The sequence below is a fragment of the Podarcis vaucheri genome (genome assembly GCF_965113315.1).
Source record: "Podarcis vaucheri genome assembly, chromosome: 6".
In the NCBI taxonomy this organism is placed as follows: domain Eukaryota; kingdom Metazoa; phylum Chordata; class Lepidosauria; order Squamata; family Lacertidae; genus Podarcis; species Podarcis vaucheri.
In genome coordinates, this window is record NC_138764.1 from 46200927 (window position 1) to 46214855 (window position 13929).

Below are 13929 nucleotides of genomic sequence, written 5' to 3' on the forward strand. Positions count from 1 at the left end.
AAAATGAAAAATATTTTGATAAGGCTGGATGGCACAGTACCCAAACAATGGAGTGAGTGAATGAGAGAAAATAAGCAATGCTTGTGGGAGACAGAAAAATTACATAGTATAACGATCAGTAAGAGTGATTCCAGTTCAGTTTAGGAATATGGAGCCCATTTAATGGTATGTCTTCCGAAAAAAGAACACGGCTCCCATAATTTGTATATGAGGTCATCTGAACACACACACACACAAGCCATAAACCACTGAATCTTCAAGTGGTGAGTTGAGACGCATTATCAGGTATCAACCTGATCTAAGGTGGGTCACAGTGTTGGTACGACTATGGACTTAGAAACTTAGTTGGGTCCTGTAAATGTTGAGAAATACCGTACTAAGGCACAAAACCAAACTTGAAAATCCTGGGCAAATATGCCTCTAGAAAGAATAAGTTCAGCAAATGTATGTATGCATGTAAATCCTTCTATAACACACCACTTGTTGGCTCACCCCTAAAAGTGTGGACAGTTCCCTCCCTCAATCTGAAACTGGAACAGTTCTAGTGTCAGAAGGAGAAAGTGTGTGCTCCTTCCTCATGGCCCACGGCTTCTCAAGTAACCCCAGCAGCACAGGAATGTGCTATGCTACCATGGTTCCTATGCTACATGAGAGCGGAACTATGTTGGCTTGTTCACACATGTCTGCATGTTAAATGAGAAGTGGGTAACTTAATTACTCATATTTTATGTCTGTGTTGTAGACATTTGCTTTTTATGTGTATTGCATGCAATGGCCTATGGCTACAAGCAATAAATATTTATTGTATCATATTGTTCACGCATGCAAGTCATCACTTGATTCTGCAATAATCAAGTGCTACCCATTCGTGCATAAACTCAGTCATCATAGCTATGTGACCATGAAAGCACTTGGGAGTAACAATTTTCTTCCCATTTTAAGGTATATTGTTTTCCACCCAGTAGGGGTATGCAACATCTTTAAAGACTTGTTCTTTAATCAAGACAATCCAGTCTTTCAAGATCTGACTCCTAGTGATCTTTCTACAATTTATTGTGAGTGTATGCACAAATATATTCTTTTAAAAAGAATATGTGGGCTGCATTTTGACCAGTTTGATAAAGCCTGGCAACCCCTCCCCCTTCTCTTTTGTACATTGCATATATGCAAATAATAAAAACTGTTACATTTGTAGCCTTCCCTCTCCTGAGTCCCTGCCCCTCTGAACACATTGATCCCTCACTTGCTGCTATAGCTCACAAACCATCATTGCCCTCACTTCAAATTTCATAGCAGATCTCTGATATCATTCTCCAAATATTTTATATACAAACATACAGACAGAATATAAAATAAAATTAAGAACTGGAAAGCAAAGTTAACAAGATTAGCATATTGGAGTAATAGCTAATGTGTTCTGCAGGATATCCTCCTATCTGCTCTCTCCAACCATAATTAAATGACCACAATTATATTTTAAAGGACTACAGGTCACATAATATTCATGTAAGACATGCTGATTATTTTCAGAGTAAACATTACACATATATGTATACTTTTAAATAGTCTAGGTGACTTTTTTCAACCCAAAATGATACAAATTAAATATGTTTTTAAACCTCAACTGTTGCCTTTTAGGTTTACTTTCATTCAGAAAAGCTAAGGTATCAGTTGCATGAAACAAATGGCTTTGGGGATGGGGGAAAGGGAGTCTACTGGGCAAATCTGATGATGCAGCACTTTAAATGCCCCCATCTGGCACCCATTAGGCAACCTGTCACTGGATTGTACTGACTGGTCCTTTTCAGCCTACCTCAGCACTCACTTGGTGAATGATGCCTGAGCACAGTGCATTAGGGAACTGCACAGCAGGCTCTATTTGTTTAGAAAGTCACACAATAAGGGATGAATACACTCTATGATCATCCAGATTACAGCATATGGTGGATAAAGTGAGCAGGAAGGACCATAGTACCAGAAGTGATGGGAGAACTAGGAATGCAATCCATATTCTTCAACCCCTGGATCAGGCCAGGATACTACCAAGGAAAGGAACATATAACCAAATATCGTTTCAGCTTATTGTCAGTGGCACTAGTTCACTCAACCCATCTTCTTGATGATTATTACTGAAAAATTAGAAGACGATAACACCAAACACACACATGGCTACTTTGAAATAATTCCTTGACTTCATTAAGCCACTTTTATAATAGGAACTAATATACTTCATAAACTTATCAGGCAATTATTCCCAGAATGAAAATTTTAAGAATACCTACAAAATCACTAATATTCATTGAGTTTTGTATTTACCTTTGATGAAAATACAGACCCCTCAACTCTATTAATGCCTAAAATGGTAGGGTTTTTGAAAAGTTCCTCATGTGTTATGTACAACTGCAATTAAAAAGATTTATCTTGGAGTACTGGTAATAGCAAGCAGAAAATGGGGGGTGGGTCTATCATGCCAACTTTACTTTTAGCTGAACATAACTATGTGAAGAGCATTTGCTTACCCTCCAGGTTTAATTAAAATCAAAAGTTGAAGTTACAGACCTTAGTTTAAACACAATGCAGCTGTATGCAAGCTTTTATTTGCACTATGGATCAGAATTATATGATGGCATTTCAAAATACCCATTTTTATTAGATTATCATATTAATCATTTACTTTTATAATGTTTGATGTTACAAAGAGCCTTCTAAAGACTGGTTATGTAGGGCTAAATCATCAGAAAAATTTCATTGGTGCACATGAACAATGTGCAAATAACTAGAGTGGGCAACTGTAATAATAAAAACTATAGGGGGAGAATGCAATGCTGCAAAATGGTGTTTGATCCAGTTGAGACACACAGCAGTAAGATAAAGGGAAGTAATTTTATCCATTTCCACCTGAAGCCCTGTCCTATGCTACCTTCCACACTGGTCTTGAGATTTTCAAAGGTGCAGGTAGCCACAGAGAAAAGGGGGAACTGAAGAAAATTGTCTGTGTTAGTGGATACTGGAACCTAAGACATTCCACAGCACAATGGATTTCACTCTTGGCCTGCAATCCTTCTTGGATTTACGTAGGTTGTTTAAATGTCGTTGGCTTCAATGAGGTTTAAGAGACCTTGGATATAGGCAAGGTTTATTATTGATGGTAACACAATGAAACAGCGATAGATTCTATAGTAAATACAGAATTAATATTGCCTATCAATGTGAAAGCTCACCTCAAGACCTTTTTATGGTCTATGTTTCACCTTCTTTGCTTCTTAATCAATGTGTTTCTCATATCGTAATCAAACCCCTGACACACAGTGACACTGTACATAAGAAATCTTAACTTAGGCAAAAGTTCAAAGAGTGACACTAAAACATTTTCTACACCCAATCATAGTTATTTGGATTCAATCCCAATCCTTCCCTCTGACAATAATGAGGAGTTTGGGTACCAACTGATTTTGACTAAAATTGACACAACAAAAAATGAAGCAGCGGTTTCTACATATACAGACATTCCATAGGTATGCAAAGATATATATTACAGTGGTACCTCAGGTTACATACGCTTCAGGTTACATACACTTCAGGTTACAGACTCCGCTAACCCAGAAATAGTGCTTCAGGTTAAGAACTTTGCTTCAGGATGAGAACAGAAATCAGGCTCCGGCGGTGCGGCAGCAGCAGCAGCAGGAGGCCCCAATAGCTAAAGTGGTGCTTCAGGTTAAGAACAGTTTCAGGTTAAGTACGGACCTCCAGAACGAATTAAGTACGTAACCAGAGGTACTACTGTAATGTAAATTAAGAGAAAGCAACTTCTTTTAAAAACTCAAAACAGCTTAATAGGGACCTGTGAGCTTCCAGGTTTACAGAGAGTGTGGTGCGCAGGTCAGAGAGCTGAAGGCAGAGAGTGGTCTAAAGCAGTCTGTCACAAGCCGTCTAGATGTTTTGGACCACAATTCATAACTGTATGATCTGAATGGTAATCCAACACATCTGGGAATGACACTAGGCTGAGGAAGACTGGTCTAAAGGAATTACAAGTCAGGCTATGTGGATCTATCAATCTAGCCTATGGCTGACAGCAATTGAGACAGAATGTTAGAGTGCTAGTTGAAAACAAAAACGAGAGAGAAATAGGGGTGCATAGGGAGAAAGGGAATTGAACTCTTTGAACACCTAACAGTTTCTTGTGTGCATTCTGGAAGAGAAATTACAGTATATGTGATGAGGTTAAAAAAACCACTCTCTCCTCCCAGCAGTATACAGTGGTACCTCGGGTTAAGAACTTAATTTGTTCCGGAGGTCCAGGGACGCGGACTTATAAAAAATATTGGGGGGGGGGGGCGGGAAAGCTCATGAATAATAAATAAGCTCATGAATATGCAAATAAAGTGGCGCCGCCTCCTCGTGAGTGAATAGGGGAGAGCGTGCTGCGCCTATTAATCAGCTCCGGAACAGCTAATATGCGGGAAACGTGGGGCTAGCCGAAGAAGAGAGGGCGAGCCCCCTCCGCTCCGGCCCTAAACCGCTGAAACCGCCAGGAGGAAGGAAATTCCCCCCGGCAGTGCCTTGGCAGTGGCGGTGGTGCTGCGAAGCAGCGAGGCAGGAGCCCCCGCCCCCGGGGATTCCCTAATCTCGCGGGGGACGGCCGGGGCTCTCCGACTAGGGCGCGCGGCTGGCTGGCTGGCTGGCGAGGGAGCAGGTGGGGAGGAGGCGGGGGCGGCGGCGGCGCTCTGCTGGAAGGGCGCCCGAGATTATTGGGGGGGCTGAGCCCCCCCCAAATTTTTTTTGAGGGGGCTCGAGCCCCCTCAGGCCCCATGGAGTCGGCGCCTATGCGGAGGTCCGTTCCTAACCTGAAACTGTTCTTAACCTGAAGCACCACTTTAGAAGCAATCCTGCTGCTGCCGCGCCGCCAGAGCCTGATTTCTGCTCTCATCCTGAAGCAAAGTTCTTAACCTGAAGCACTATTTCTGGGTTAGCGGAGTCTGTAACCTGAAGGGTATGTAACATGAAGCGTATGTAACCTGAAGTACCACTGTAATTTATACCTTTGCATACCTATGGAATGTATGTATATGTAGAAACAGAAAGCATCTGTAACCTGAAGCATCTGTAACCTGAGATACCACTGTACAAGGATCTTTCAGGAGGAAGGAAAGCAAAGTGGATGGCATTTCCTGTTCCCACTGCCCAGAACCATGCTCCCCTTGAAAGCAAGAAAATGTTCAAGTGTAGAGTTTCCCGGCAGATCTTGGGGGATGGGGGGGTCCTTTATCACATACACCTAGAGCACCACCTATTCTGATACATGAAGACTACAAGATTTCAGGTCATCTGGAACACTGAAAAGGAGAACTCTTAGCAGATGAGGATACACAGCAATGTTGTGTTGCAGATCGCATTACAGATCCCATCAATGAGATTACATAAAGAAACAAACTACTATATTATGAATCTACATGAGATGCCAATCTTCATGGGCAGACCCATGTTGAGCACATTTTCTTACTGCATTTATTAGTGTCTATCATTATTAAATCCGTTGACTTCAAAGCAGCTTACTAACAGCTGAAAACAACACCATTTCTTGATTAAAAATAAATAGTGGAGGGGGAACTAAAAATCAAAGAATACCAGATCATAGAATCATGGAATTGTAGGATTGGAAGGGACCTTTAGGATCAGCTTGTCCAACCCCCTGCAATGCAGGAATAGGCATACGGAGATCAAACCTGCGTCCTTGGTGTAATCGGCACCACACTCTAACCAACACGCTTTAATTCAGAAGAGATCTATTAAACTTGCATTGCCTCAAAAGGTCTAGAAGGATCTAAAAAGCCTGTTGAACAAAAATGTGTTTCACCTGCAATGAAAAGATAGTATACTAGGTGCCAGGAAAGCCTCCTTGGGGAGGACATTCCACAGATGGAGTACCATGACCCAAAGAGTAAGCAGCCAGTGCTTCTCAGAAGGTGAGAGCATCCCAGAAAAGAACCTCAGACAAAGACAGTCACTGAAGATATTGCAATACTCAATCCTCTAGTTTCCAAAGACATGGATGTTTATTGCTCAGTCCTCTTTCCACAGGAACTGGCACAGCTGGAATATCAAATGAAACTGATAAAAAGCATTTCTGTCCAAGATTGCCACCTGTGCTTCTAGGAAGAAAGCCAGATACAAGAGTACTCCTAGGCTATAACCTTCTTTATTAGTGACAACGAAATCCCATTAGAACAGGCAGACTCACCTATTTCAGATCACACAGGCTACCCACCATAATCACTTCCATCTTGTCTGGACTTTGCTTCAGTATGCTTGTCTACTTCAACAACAGCCCTCCAGTTAAAGGCAAAAGAACACTGCTCCCAGGATTAGAGGGGAAATGAAATGCAGAATCAGATGTTATCCATAAAGCGATAACATTACAATACAAATTTAGGATAGAAGAGAAAATGGGTAACTGTGGAACCTTCACAACAATCAAATGAAAAGAATGACAATCACTGTCCACCTGGGTCCAACTAGTTAGGAAGAACAAGAGATGGCACCTTTTAATTCAGGGGTAGCTAACATGGTGCCCTCCAGCATAGCCATGGTCAGTGATGATGGAAGTTGTGATCCACCAACACTAACTACCCCACTCTAATCCTAGCCATACAATTAAATAGTTCAACAAAACATGATAGACAAATTATTTTACATAAAGTTTCATACAATTTAACTAATAATTTGATAGCAAAAAGGAAGGCGGTTCTGGTAAAAGTCTAGACTATTTGCTGGCTATGTTTAATTCCTTATCCATTGCAGCTCTTCCCTGCAGTTGGCCAAGCTTTCCCTGGCAACTCAGTAAGAACTGGCACAATAGATAACTGCACTCACGGTGTGAGTTATCCCTTGATCACCTGAACGTGTGGAACTACTGGTCAATCACTACAATACAGTATATTGTCTCAGTTTTGCACAACCAATTATTGTTGGTTGTACTACTATAAAGCACCTCCTGTCACTTACTCAACCCTTAAAGAAACAAACAAAAAGTTAAGTATGTGGGACTAAATACCACTCTCCTAATCACCACATACATTTCCAGGCTTCCTACCAAAAATATACTCTAAGCAGCAAATGCTTCATGTCCTTAGCCAAAGACTGTCCACCTACAACCACTCAAACAATTTTCACCAATTTTGCAGACATAACATGCAGTTAATGTTAATGTAAGAAGCATTGCTCATGTCCTTCTCATCATTCATCTCCGTAGCCTGAGACGGCCTTGTCATTTTTCACATCAGAATTGGTAAACAACAACAGTTAGTGAGGCTCTGGCACCACTCTCTACCAAACCCCACTGTGACACTATTGAACATCATCCACTCACTGCCAGAAAGATACTATTAATCCTAGAAAGGGTGATGTAAGGATGGTAGCTGTATAGCCTAATACTGGCCCAATGCTTGACAGCACTTCACAGGACCACACTTAAAGGTCCCAGGAACAGCAGAAGAGCAGCAACCTGCCTTGCACCACCAGGTTTTCCCTGCAACTGAAGCAATGGCTGACTGCTGTATAGCAATGCTTGGGGCAGGATGAATAGAGGCATTGCAGACTTCGTGCATAGCATGCTATTTGCTTGAACAGGACCTGGGACACAGACCTGATCCTTCTTCACTGAGGTACAATAGGCTTTGGGGAAAACTTTGCTAAATCTGTATGGTACTACCTTTCAATCTGTATCAGAGCTATTGAAACAGCTTTATAATATCAAGATATTACTCTCCTTTGCCAATGCACAAATCTATTTCTGATCATCCAGTGGAGCCTCAGTTATAGTTCATGTCTGAGCAACAATCCCTTGAGGATAGTAAATAACTCATTGGCAAGGCAAAGTTTAGGACTATTCTCCTAAACTTTGGCCAAAACCCTAAAATCAGTTGGTATTTGTGATGTGCTATAGTGAACATTTCACTCCTAGACCTTGAAGGAATGAGAGCACATCTCCACAAGTACTGCTTTAGATTATAGGCTGGTTACATTAATTTGATTTAGTTTGACTATGGGCTCTTTTAAACTGTAAGGTGGCTGCTTTCACAGAAACTGACTTGGGTTGCTTTTGTTGCTGTTGTCTTTTACATTTAAATTTGGAGGGGTCTGAAGGGACAGTAAGTAGCCATCATAATAATGGTTATTGACATTGCAGAATATTTGAATTTACGTACACTGCTTCTTTTGCAATACTTCGAAAAAGCTGACATGATGTTTTAGGTCTTCTACAGTCAGCTTTCAGGCCTCAATCAAGTGAAACATCCAGCCCTGCTGTGTACACCACTGACCACAACAAAGATTGTGGTTTCTCCCACACTTGCCTTAAATAGATTTAAATTAATGCTATTCATCACTGGGTGGAAAAGAAAGGAAATATAAAAAGTACAGTAACTTAAGACAAGTTAGGCCTGGCCAGCAATACTGGGCAGTTTTCATACTATTGAGCTAGCCTCATGGCTATAAATGCAGTGGGCTCCACTCAAATACTTCTCTTTACATTTATACTAGGAGCTCTTTTTTCTTACTGATTGGGTACATCTGCTATTTCAGGATACAGGAAACAGCATTTAAATCATGCGATACTTCTTTCCTGAAAACACCTGGAAGTATTCTAAGAAACATTAAAAGGCTATATGCTGCTCTGCTTTATTTGTTTCTGTTTTGGAGAAAGCTTAGCCACATGACTGAACTCGTGCCAGCAGTTCATGATATAGCAAACACTCATAAGTTCCACTACCGTTAGGGTTGAAATTAGCATGGATGCTTACCATCTCAATTACAGCAGCAGGGGAATGCAGTTGTCCCCATCTAAATCCTGCTTCTGTCAACCACAGTCTGTTACAGCCAGCAATACAAACTACTCCTCCACTGACCGAAACAGAAAGTCCCAATGAATAGAGATCCCTTTCTACACTGTACTGCAAAGCAGTTATTCTCAGATGGGTCTGAGAGTGCAATGTAAGTTCTTCACCAGTTATGGTTGGAGACATAGTTGGCTGTCACATCAAAGTCGAGGGCTGGATCTGGCAACTGGACACAGGGAACACTGGAATCCATGGCGGGGTTATAAAAACAGGGATCCCTTGCTTCAGTGAATCATAAAACAGTAACTCCCAAAGATCATTTGCACCAGCAGAAAGAGCTTCAGCAGTATGACTGGAGAAGAGCTGGATGCAAGCGCCTCAGTTGCATAGTGCAGCACAAAGATCTTGGAAGGCGGGAGGATGATAATAATCAAGAGAGATTGAAGTGTTAAGACACAGGACAACTCTGCTATTGTTTTGTCCCTACAGCTGTTTCCAGTTCTCAAGATGCCAGATAACAATCTCTGAAGGGACAAGATACCCTTAAAATTTCTTTTGAGGGAAGATTCTCCCATATCAAACCACCAATGCAACTCTCTTCTCTCATGAACTGCTACGCTGGCTGGCTGGCTGGGGTCTGCATGTCCTTTCCCACGAGCAGAAATAAGAAGCTGGAACTTCTCACAAATAAGGGAACAAGGGACAGCAAAAGAGCATCTTGCAACAGTAGCAACACACTACAGGGACTTAGCATCTTGGTTTTGTGTAAGTTTAACTAAGGCAGACAGGAGCTAGCTTTATAAAAGGAATAAATACATTTAAGTACTGAGGGCAATATATTCTTATGCTGTGGAACATGCATACAAGTCCAGAATAACTCAGAAAAAATTGCGTACTGCAGTCCTGATTAAATCAATGAGGCTTAAGCACACACTCAAGCACAACGAGTACTTGATCACCCTAATCTGATGCACTGATATACATTGCTATACTGCCTGATCTGATGCTGCTGTGTAGTGTCACACAGATACCACCCAAGGGCTGCTGCACTTTCTGCAATAATGAAGAGTGCTCAAGGTCAGATGTGGGAACTCTCTCCAGCTATGCAGAGAACAGAGCTACACATGCTCAACAGAGCTTCATAAAGTTTTGACCGCACAGAAGACATCTAAATTAAGATATTGCATCAAAGCAAGTGATGTTTATGAAGCGCAATGCTAGAAAGGAGTTCCACTGGGGACACAGTGAATCTTGGTAAAGGGAGCTACGTATTCAAGGTTCCATTATTGAGGATCAAATGCACTTGATGCTGAAGTGTAAGTTAAGTTCTCTATGAAATAGGGTTACATACTGAGAAGTCGGCACACCTAGGCTACAACTTCACACATTGATCTGGGTGTAAATCTTGTTGAACTTAAACCCACTTTTTTCTGAGTAGACATGCGCAGGATTACACTAAAACTGTAGATTAGGTTTAAAATAGAATATGAAATTCTTTTTAGTGAGTCTTGTTTTACCCAACAGATACCGTTCTAACTAAAAACCTTTGTGATCTTACACATGCTTTTTAGTAATAGGGAGCAGGTTCTCAATCTGTTACTATGGCCATCTGGTTAATCAGCAAATCATGCATAACTGTACAGTCATATGAAAGAATGACAACAGCAGTCACAAACCAATGAAAGCACATCATACCTAAATGGCATTTATTTTCCTCTGATTTAAATGAAATAAACACTGAATTTTTTAAAAGAACATTTTTTTAAAAGGCTACATAATTAGAATAAAGTATGCACTGTCACAGTCATATGGAATAATGTGGTGTGATCAGAAATACTTTATATGGAATATATATACTTTTTGCAGGAAGATATCAAGGGTTACAAAATCTTGTGCCAGCTCTGTTTGAAGTGTTCAGAATTATTACAACAACTTTTACATTATTGATAAATACCCAATGTTCTGTATTGCAGGATGATTGCAATAATGATCAATTGTACTAGAAGTATACAATGTAACTTTCAGATTTAGAACAAAGGTGCCCAAAATTTTGCAAAGGTATCTCACTATGCTTCATGACCGACTAACTCACATGGTGCTTCTTTACCAGCTATGGGGTAAATATCACCACCCTCCAAAATAATATACAATATTGGTTTATTATAGATGAAAAAAGGTGCTCTTTATATTACACTGTCACTTATCTCCAGAACTAAACACATTTTCACAACTACCAAAATAAAATCAGCCTTGTCATGACTTTGGCTTCAATTCTTAATAGCATTACAATCTATAGGAAAAGGTCTAATTCAATTACTATATCTTGGTCAGATTTTTAGATTTTAATTCAGCATTTTTAAACACACACACAGAGAGAGAGAGAGAGAGAGAGAGAGAGAGAGAGTTTTCAAAGCATTTGCTATGTTTAGGCTGCAAACCTTAATATACATGTACTTGCTAGAGAGTAAGGTTGTGGGACTTACTTCTGAGTAAACATGCATAGGCTCATGCTGTTAAAACCATGCCTAAAACAGATAATGGTCAAAAACATCAGCCATTGTATGTGGCAGACAAAACACAAGCTAGCTTTGTCCATTTAAAATATCCTCAAAAAACAAAGAGAAATCTTTAACCTCTCACAGAACCCAGTGCTTGAGCTTAGAATCCCCTTTTACAATGTGATCATGTTAGCTGAAGTTGCTCTGCTGCAGTAAAAAACAAGGAAGTTCTCGCTTGAGTGCCTACTAATGAACAAAGGTTAACTTTATCTCAAAGGTCAAATGCCTGGTGGCGAAGGTTATGACCCTAACAACTTAAATGGTGACCCTGCCACGTGCCAAGTATATTGCAGATTCTGATACAGATCATCTGGTAAAGGGCTGGTCATAAATTTACTTTGGTATTATACTCCCACAAAGAATACTGTTTGTCACAACAGTTTCCAAGTTGCCATTTGATACATGGGCTAGAGAACTAAGAGGGGAAAAGCAATCCAAAGTTAAAGGTAGCACTACTGTATTTTGATGGCCTTAAAAAAGAAAGCTAAAACTCCGAATTGAAACCAATGTTTTAATTTCAGTGTACTTTAGCCACCTCTTTGCTCATAAATTCTTTTATTCACAGTTTTCTTTCAATCTTTGCAAGCTAGTTCACATAATTGTCAAATTTTACATCCCTGTTTCTACATGATTTCCTTAGGTGAATAATTTGTTTTTGTGGCTCAGACTTACTTCGCAGGCAGGAGCATTGTTTAGATTTGAGCACATGATTTTCTTGCAAATGACTATGTCCTGGCACAAGGAGGGGGCGAAGAAGAAGGAGGGAAAGAGTCCTCTACACAATTGTTATAAATACATATTTAAGAAGGAAAGGAACATCATACTGCAGAAATCATCAGGAATTAAAGTATCTTGGAACAGTACACGAAATAATAGCACTCTGAGTGAAAAGGCCACAATGGTTTTGGCAAATATCTGAAAGCACGTTTTGGAGTCTGAACCTCTTGCCAACACTGGCAACCTCTCAAAACTTTTAAGTAGAAAGAAACATTTTCTGTTTGCAGACCTTTGGGGATATAGAAGACGCTCCTCAGCTCAGCTGTATATACGTTGATCAACCTGCCTATTAGTTTATACATTTTTATTGGCAACTATTGCAGCATAACTATAAGGTCAGTAAATCTTTTATAGCAAATCAGGTTGATCTGAAGACAAAGGGCCTTTAAGATTTTCTTCCGAAATGCTCTTGTTGCGCATACAGTACAAGTTGCCATTACTGCAGCTCTGCAAGAGCCAATCACTATTAACTTGGCCAACGTTCAGGTTTAACAAAGGAGTCTGGGATACATCAGCGCAAAAAAGAAAGAAACTACAACCATTACCCCCAATGAAGGTTGTCCGATCGCAATGCAAATTGTTACTACGTTCTCCAATACACAGAGTCATTGAAATATTTTCTACAACACAAATGAACTGAAAAAGAGTGTGATATATTACACCTGCGGAAAAAGTAAGTTAAGATGTAAAAAAACACATTTTATAAGGATCTGCAAACATGAATACTCCCCCAAAAGCAGTTTACCTATATATGAGAATACCATTGGCATCCTTAAAAAGAGAGTCAAAGCTCACAAAGGTGATCATTACCAGATTTACTAGGCTCTATTGTTAGCATAGCAACACAACCGTACCACAGAATATTGCCAGATATATATTCCATAATGGAAGCAATTGATTATATTATGCCTGATTGCATTAATATATAACAGTAACTTTGTTAAGGTGATACTATGAGTATTTGTAATCAATATAACAACTACTTTCAATTAACTGCCATGGATTATTTTAAAAATCAATCTACAATGCATGTCCTGAGTCAACAGATGTATGAAGATAGTTTGCAACATGCTGTTAGCACCAAACATTTTTAATGAAAGCATCCATATTTTAAATCTTTAACCGATTCTCAGCTTTCCATAAAGTCTCACAGAAAATCCTACAATGAAGTTGGGTCTACAGTCTATCATAGGCAGTTCTTAATTAACAAATTGAACACTGGTATTTATTCTTTTAAAAAAATAAATGAAAAAGCATCCACACCACAGCACTTCAGAAACACATCGCATATTCACCAATATTTTTGGATGTGTCACTCAGCGTAAGTACACAATGCAAATAACAGAATCACGTATATCTGCAAACTTAAAGCAAGCCATCCTTTCTAGGAGAAAAGCACAAAACCTCTTCATAATCATACATGCCAATGATTTCAACAACATTACTAAATGACAAGATGTCACACAACAAAGACCAATTATCATTTTCCATAAGACCATCCAACAGCCACCAATGTACCTAGCACCTAAAAATGCTAGATCAAAGTAAAACTGTTAAGCTTATTAAATTTCCTCTCCAATCTGATCCAAACTGAAATATTGAAATGTCTGAGTCACAGAGAGACAAGTGGCTTGCTTTGAAACTGCTAGGCCTAATTACTGAGAAACTATGAATTTGACTAAAACAAGGTTACGGGAAAATGCACACTGTCTTGATCAGTAACAGCACTTATCTGTTACTAGTGGCAGGTATATGAT

At 39.8% G+C, this 13929-nt stretch overlaps 1 protein-coding gene across 9 annotated transcripts in view; it reads right to left on the bottom strand.

Moving 5' to 3' along the window:
* NFIA (nuclear factor I A) overlaps positions 1-13929 on the bottom strand; it is a 445480-nt gene that overhangs the window by 289055 nt on the left and 142496 nt on the right. The window lies entirely within an intron of this gene.